Below are 7,489 nucleotides of genomic sequence, written 5' to 3' on the forward strand. Positions count from 1 at the left end.
AAGTAATTGAGTCTCGGCGTGGGTGCGGGGGCTGCAGAGGGAGGGAGGGCCGAAGCGCGGCAGCGGCAGCGGCTCCCAGCTCCTCTCCGGCTCCGCGCTCAGAGCCTCCAGGCGCCCGGGTCTCTCTCGGCGCCGCAACCTTGCATCGGCCTCCCGCGCCAACTTTACAGAGAGAGGCCGGGCGGGGGAAAGGAGAGGTATGTGGGGCTCCAGGAGTTGAATGTGGATGTGGGAAAGGGGCTGTGACCAGCGTCGATCCCGCACCCTCGCGCCGCGGTGCGGTAGGATCCCTGTGCCCGGGTCCTTCCCGCGCGCCCTCGCCAGCCCAGAGGGATGGTTCGTCGCGCGGGCTCAGGAGTGCCTCTCTAAAATGGGAATGAGAGAGAGAGATTGAAATAGATAAAAAGCATTCAAAGTTCAATGTCAACTTCAAGTCTCTATAAAATCAGATCAAAGGGAACAGGCGCTTGGTTTTTTCTCCCCCGGACCTCCAGGAGCCTCGGGGCGCGCTCTTCTCTCCAGCCGGGGCTGGGGACTCAGCACCGCAGCCTGGGGCCTGAGTCGGACTGGGTGCACGGGAGCGGAACCTGCGCAGTACTGGTGAACTTGGGGCTTGGTAGGTGGCTCGCAGCCGACAGGGTGCCATCGCATGACCAGGCCGGCCAGGACCTCAGCTGGTGATGAAACGTGAGAGCCGGGAGCGTAGCATGCGGGGCCCGCGACAAACTAACGGTCTCACCCGCAGCCCCCGACAGACCGGTGGGTGCCGGCTGTATTGATCCCACGGCTGCCACTCTCGGCGGGCACTTGTCCATGCCACAAGCAGTGGTGAACCGTCCGACAGTCCGGCAGGCAGCGAAGTGCAGCAGCCTGTGGTCCGCACCGGGTGGTGGCCTGGGCTCCTCTGCCTTCCTAGGGCTCTTGCCGCGCGCGGGCTGTGCGTGTGCTTTCGTTTTCTCTTCTCCTTTCTCAATTCTAATTTTCGATAAATATGTGTGTGTGTTTCCCTTTGTCTTTCCGAGGCGCTTCTTTTAGAATGAATGACAAAATAGAGATTTCCTCCTAAACGCCAAGTGATTGCGAGCCAATATAGTTAGCACTTTTTATAAAATTACAAACCTTCAGTCTAACAGAGTCTTCATGGTTTTGGCCGCGAGAAATGTGCAGCGAGATAAGCCTTCCCATCGAAAAATAAATATGAAGAGTTTTATTAGTAGCAAAATTATAGTTTCTTTCTCTCACTCCACATAAAAAAGAATTGTAAATTGTGGACATTCTCTGCCTGTATCAGTTTTATGTACTGTAGCATTCCACCCCGACTGACATAAATTTCCATGTCTGCAGAGCCTGCTCCTAGGTAAAACCACATGTCTATTTTGTGTGCCCGAGCAAGCTGGTACTTTATATTGCTGCCATGAACAGCTCTTGATGATGGTCACTGGGAGAAGGATCCCTAGATGGGCATGTGTGGAGGGGTCATTTTTATTTGGACATCTGGGAGAGTTACATTGGTAAATAAACCAGCCAAAGAGAACCCTCACCTCCTACATAGTCTGAAGTCACAGGAAATTCACAAGCAGGAAAAGGACAAAAAAAAAAAAAAAAAAAAAAAAAAAAAAAAATTAAAGAGAGGCCAAGGGAAAAAAGGTTAGAGAGAAAGAGAATTTTAGAGACAGAGTGCTGAAAGATACAAAAAGATGGACATTCACGTACACTAAAGATTCTGGGAGGGAAAGAGTCTGAGAGAAAAAGGAGAGAGATGTAACAGAGAAAGAAATAAAAAGAGATGGAAGAAGAGGCATGTAAAGATGGAGAAAGAATAGGCACAAAAAGATGCAGAAGAGAAGCATCAAAAGGATGAAGACAAAGGGCACATGCCCAAAAGCGATGGTGTGGGGTGGGGAGGAGATAGAAGCCTTGCAAGTTGGGAGCCTCCTCAGGGCCAGGCATCTCCCCAAGGCCTGGCTTCTCAGGTTTCCCCAAGTAAGGGAAATCCAGGGAAGTCTGTTTGCTCCATACCCGGATCTGATGATGCTGTTGATTTGGTTTTTAAACAGTGGGTTTGCAGTCTTCTGGGCTGGGGCAGGGGTCTGCTAGCCATCCTTAAACCTGCAGAATGGATTGAATTTCGGCCACTTTGATGGTCCTGTAATCGTCTCCCAGTTTTCCAATTTCCAGAACCCCCCAAGCCAAGGGCGGGGGGGGGGGGTGGTTGAAAGGGGTCTTTAAAGACTCCTTTGATAATGTCTCACGGTTACATATTTCCATAACAGTTTTCTTTACCAGATCTTTATGTTTGATGCAGCCCCAGATGTTCTGGGGGGCGGGGGAGAAAAAGGGAACCAGTCCCCTCTGACCCAGCATGCCAGGCACTGGAAACAGGCATGGGGAGGCAGACTTGTGTGCTGCAGGACTGTACCTTTCTCTAGTGTTTTTCTGCTCTTGCTGTCCCTACCACCAGCTCTTCCTTAGCCATACTTTCTGACCCTTTCTCAGGGACAGGGACCTATCCTCTGCATGCAGCTCTGGCATCACTGGGCCCTAGATGCCCTTTCCCCACCAAAACTCTTCTATTCTCAATCCCCTTCTGTGCTCTCTTGGGGATAATTTGTGAAGTCAATAAACTTAATGTCATAAGAGGTCAAACTAGTTCCAGGTACTCATCCTGGAAAATATGAACAGGACCTTCTGGAGACAGTGTCCTTAGAAGCATCAGGAGACCTTTCCTTCTTCCTCCAACACTCATTCATTGAATGTTACCATGGGAAGGCATGCTGAGGTCAAGCATGTCATGCCCTTACCCTGGATGAGTGCACTGTCTACACATTTGGGGAAGTGAGGCAGGTATGCAAGCAACTTAGGGAAAAGGCTGAATAAATGTGAAGATGGAGGAGAGTTGCATCAGAAAGTGGTTACAGGTTCAAAGAAAGCACTGGGCAAGCTTCATGGTGACAAGTCCCTGGTGACATTGGTGATCAATCCCTTCCCTCTTTGGGCAGAGGAAGAAGGAGCTTGTTTTGGGTACTGGAGGACTTGCAGGGTCAGACTGGAGGGTGATGGGGAACATCAGGCACTGTGGTAGACTGACAGGAGGTGGGGGGCATTTGGGGACATAGGCACTTTGTGGTGTCCCCTCCACAGAGCAGAGCTGGGTGGTTATTGGAACATGTTTCTCTTATTTAATACATTTCATTTAACATCTGTTGAAATAGCACCAGATTGGACATGCACCGATCACTGGGGCATAGGAATAGAGAAGTCAAGTCCCTGCCCTGTGGGTGCTGCTGGTGTAGGGCATGTTCACAGAATTCCAAGGGCTACTCAGGCTTACTGGGGAAGAAGACAAGCAGGCAGCAGCCAGACCCTACCTCTACTTCAGCCACAGGAATTCCACTGTGTATGTACTGGGGTTCCAGGTAAATTTCCTTTGGAAGAAAAGGGAGCCCCTGCTGCTTAAAAATAAAGAAAATATTTTGTTCATAGGAGTTTGACTTATGAAAAATAGGTAAGTGAATAATTAAATAAATGAAAGTGTGAAGGTGTCCTGGGAACAGAAGGGGATCAAGAAGAGGGGATTATGATTATGATTTAATCTTGACACCTGAGTTTCAATTAAAATAAAAAATAAAAACTCCAAGGTTTCTTTTGTGCTTCCCCTGGCTGTCTGTGGCTGTGCATAGAGTACACATCAGGACCCGGGCTGCCGTATTCTCTGGCATGGTCTTCCCACATCCTGCTCTTTTCTTCCTCTTCCCAGCTGGTTGGGAGTGGCTGGGTTCCAGCTGCTCCCAGAAAACTCAGGGGTCCCATCCTAATGATACTCTAAGACCAGACCCCAGAATTGGGGTGTCCAGCGGGCTGAACTCAGTCACCATCCGGACCTCCACATTCCTGCTTTCCTTACATCCCCTGTGTGTTACAATATGATAAAATGCCACAAGGGGGCAGGACAGAAACATGGGGCTCCTGCCTGGGAGGGCCAGGCTTCATCTGACCTTGGCCACAAGCCATACTGGGTCCACTGGAAACACTTCCTTGCAGGGCACAGTTCTTACCCACTGGAGGATTATAATCCCTGGTGACATTGGTGATCAGTCTCCTCCTTCTTTGGGCAGAGGAGTTTGTTACAGATGTAGCAGGAACCCCAACCTCTTTAGGCACCTGCCCACCCCCCACCAGCAGCTTGACCTCTGCCACTGGCTCCTCCAGCTGCAGGAGCAGAAGCTTGGCCCTGCCTCCCCAGGATGCCCCCAGCCACATATTATTATGTGCTCCTTGTAGGTGAGATCACTGAGGGGACAGGATTCTGGATCCTGAGGCCAAGGTGTATTGGTCAGGGGAAGACAAGTCAGCTCCTGTCTCCCCTCAACCCACCCATCGCAGCAGCCACCTTTCCCAATGTAGACTGGAGTCTGCCTACATATCTGCCTTGGGTCCCCTTCCTGTTTTCTCCTGCTAAGAAGGGTGAGGGGGCTGAAAGAGGACAGGTCAGTCTTATTGTGCTGGAACAGGGAGAATGTCACTCCAAATCCAGATGTGCCCCTGGGGTTTAGGTGTGTGCTTGTGGTGGGGGCTGGGTGAGGGCTTCAAGCATCCACAGATTGCTGGGTCATCTCCTCAAGCTGCCCTCAATACCTGACTCCCCAACCTAAATCACATGTTAAGCACCTCCCTGCTCAGGGTCCTTGCTAGGCACACAAAGTTAAGAGAGGCAGAGCAGTGACTTAGACACAGTCCCCGCCCTTGGGGAAGGGCTTACAGAAACAAACCCCAGAGGCCCCAGGCTGGGCTGTTTTGGGCAGGTGGCAGCGGAGTAAGGATTCTACCTGGGCTTTGCAGGATGCATATTCTCCAAGCTCTGGGATGGCGGGAGGCATGTTTGTCTTTTCACTGGTGAATTTCCGTTGCCTGAAAAGCCTGTCACAAAGTAGGCATTGCATTAATATTGGGTGAAGCGTGAAGGGAGGGGAGAAGTAAGAAGACATTCATACAAGGGGTAAGTGGGCTGTGGGGATGGGAGTCTGACAGTTGCCTCTTGGGTAACCAACCATCCTAGTTTTGAAATAGAGTTGTGATCTGGGAAGGCCCAAAGTCTAAGCAAAACTGAATGGTTGGTCACCCAAGTGGCTCCTCCCCTTGGAAAAGGGACATATATTGGGCTGTCCCAGGACCTTCCCTGTCTGGCCCTCCCTTTCTCCCCTCTGTCTTTCTTCCCTGTGTAGCAGGGTCTCCTCTCAGGTCTCCTGGGCCTAGCCCTGCCCCAGCCATGACCCCCCCAGCCTGACCTCTGGGGCTGCCCACTTCCCTTTCACTCCGCCACTCCTGATAAGGAGACTAGAAACAGGTTTGCCCTTTCACCTCTGCATATCTCTCTGTAGGAGCCTGGGGGTCCCTACATCCTGGGTCACATCCTGCAAGGCCCTGAGCCTCCCTCAGGTTACCTGCCAGCAGCCCACAGTTTTAGGTGGGAGAGAAGTGTGGGGACAAGGGACAACAAAGACCACAGCCCTTGGGAGTTGGGTCTCTTCTATCCTGGCTGAGGAGGGCCCAAGAGCCCACTGCCAGGATGTAAGAGCTGGTGGGACAGGAAGGCTGAGTTGACTGACCCCTCCCTGGGATTTTGACTGACATTCTTGATGGAATTGGCCGGATGTTTCTCCTTCACAAGAGACACAGCCTCAGGCAAGACAGCTGTGCCTTCCTCAGCCTGCTGCAGCTGGAGGTGCTGGGAACCCAGAACCCACACTTCCTACTTTGGGGATAACATTGTTGGGCCAAATGGTCTCAAGCGAAAGGGTGTGGGGGCTTTTAAGGGGTCCCAAAAAGGGTCAGCACGACTTGCATGGATGATCTTCTGCCCTCTGCCCTCCGGACGTCTACTCTTTGCTTGGGTCTGTGGATCCCACACAGGTGCTGTCATCTGACACTGGCAGGCAGGGTTGTGTGGACCACCTATTACTCAGAGACCACTCAGGGTCTATCCAGGTGCTGTTGGAGGCACTGAGTCATGCCAAAACCCACTTCCATTTTAAGTCTGGGGACATAGTTCTCCAAAGCTTCCCTCCCCATGAATTAGAAGTGTGATCAGATGAAGTTTTTATTCAGAAGAATTTGTTGTAATCTTTGCTGATTTGGAAGGTATTTCATGAATCCATGGCAATTTGGGATATGTCATTGGTAACAGCTTCAGTGTTTTTTTTTTTTTCCTTGAGATGGTAAGAATTGAACTGAGAATTTTCAAATTTTCTCCTTTGGTAAAATCCTGTCACAGCCATTATCAGTGGCAGAGGGGACATTACCCATCTGTGGCCTGCAGGGGGCGGTGCAGGGGAAGGAGGATTTTCTCACCCTTATACCTTGGTGGTTCTGGTGTTTATGAGCTTCAGGTGTGAAGATGGGGCTCAGGGCTCATTTTTTGTTACTACACCCTTTAGAATCATGTTTTTCAGACTTTAATCTCTTGAGTAGAGCTCACATCTGAGTGTCATTTGTACTATTAATATTTTTCTTTACTGTAGACACACACAAATACCTCCTCCTCCCAACTACCCCCCCCTGCCCCCCTCCGGTAGTACTGAGAATTGAACCCAAGGCCTCACATATGCTAGGCAAACACTCCACCACAGAACTAAAACCCCAGCCCTTTTTAGTTTGAGACAGGCGTCAAAGTTGCCCAGGCTGGCCTTGAACTTGTGATCCTTCCGCCTCAGCCTCCTAAATAGATGAGATTACAGGCATATGCCATGGCACCTGGCTCCTAAACATCTTTTGAAAGAAAAATTTACATCCTTACCATAAATGTAACACTAGTAGCACTTGCCATAAACAGAGAGCAGCTATACAAATAAATAAAATGAAAAGGTAGCAATGTTACTACATTGTAGCTAGGGTTGCCTGTAGAAGCCTCTGAATCCCAGGGTTTTTTTTTGTTTGTTTGTTTTGTTTTGTTTTGTTTTTCTGAAAGAGGAATGTTGGCAAGTGTTAGGGATATTCTCCTTTCCTATTTGCCATGTCTTTAGGGATCAGATACAGCTGTTACATGAAGGGCACATTGTAATCTGGTAGGGAAGAGAATTGGAGAGGAATGACTTCCTTGCTCTGCAACCAGGTTGCCATCTAAGGTTATGACAGGTTCTCCTCAGAAACCCTGAGTGGTTTCCTGGGCCCGTCCAGGTCTCTTCTCCTGGTCACTGGCTTGGAGGTTCCCTCTCAGCTGGTTCCTGACCATGCCTTCTCCAAATGATCTGCCATCAGACACCTGCTCTGCTGCAGCTGTAGTCTTCAGCACATGGGGAGAAACTGAGGGGGTTCCTGGAGATGCGAGGAGCTGGTCTCAGACGTTGCCAGAATATTTCAGCCTCAACGAGACAATACTAGTAGGATAGTTTCCACTCTCCTCTGTGGAGCTACAGAGACTTTCCCTCCATGAAGCTTGAGCATAAACATGAAGTACAAGCTGTATTCCTATTGTCTGTCCACTCCCCTGTGT

At 50.2% G+C, this 7,489-nt stretch overlaps 1 protein-coding gene across 1 annotated transcript in view; it reads left to right on the forward strand.

The window, feature by feature from the left end:
* The window catches only part of Slc6a17 (solute carrier family 6 member 17), a 118,861-nt gene that overhangs the window by 8,204 nt on the left and 103,168 nt on the right, over positions 1-7,489 (forward strand). The window lies entirely within an intron of this gene.

The sequence above is a fragment of the Marmota flaviventris genome, chromosome 10, assembly GCF_047511675.1.
Source record: "Marmota flaviventris isolate mMarFla1 chromosome 10, mMarFla1.hap1, whole genome shotgun sequence".
NCBI lineage: Eukaryota > Metazoa > Chordata > Mammalia > Rodentia > Sciuridae > Marmota > Marmota flaviventris.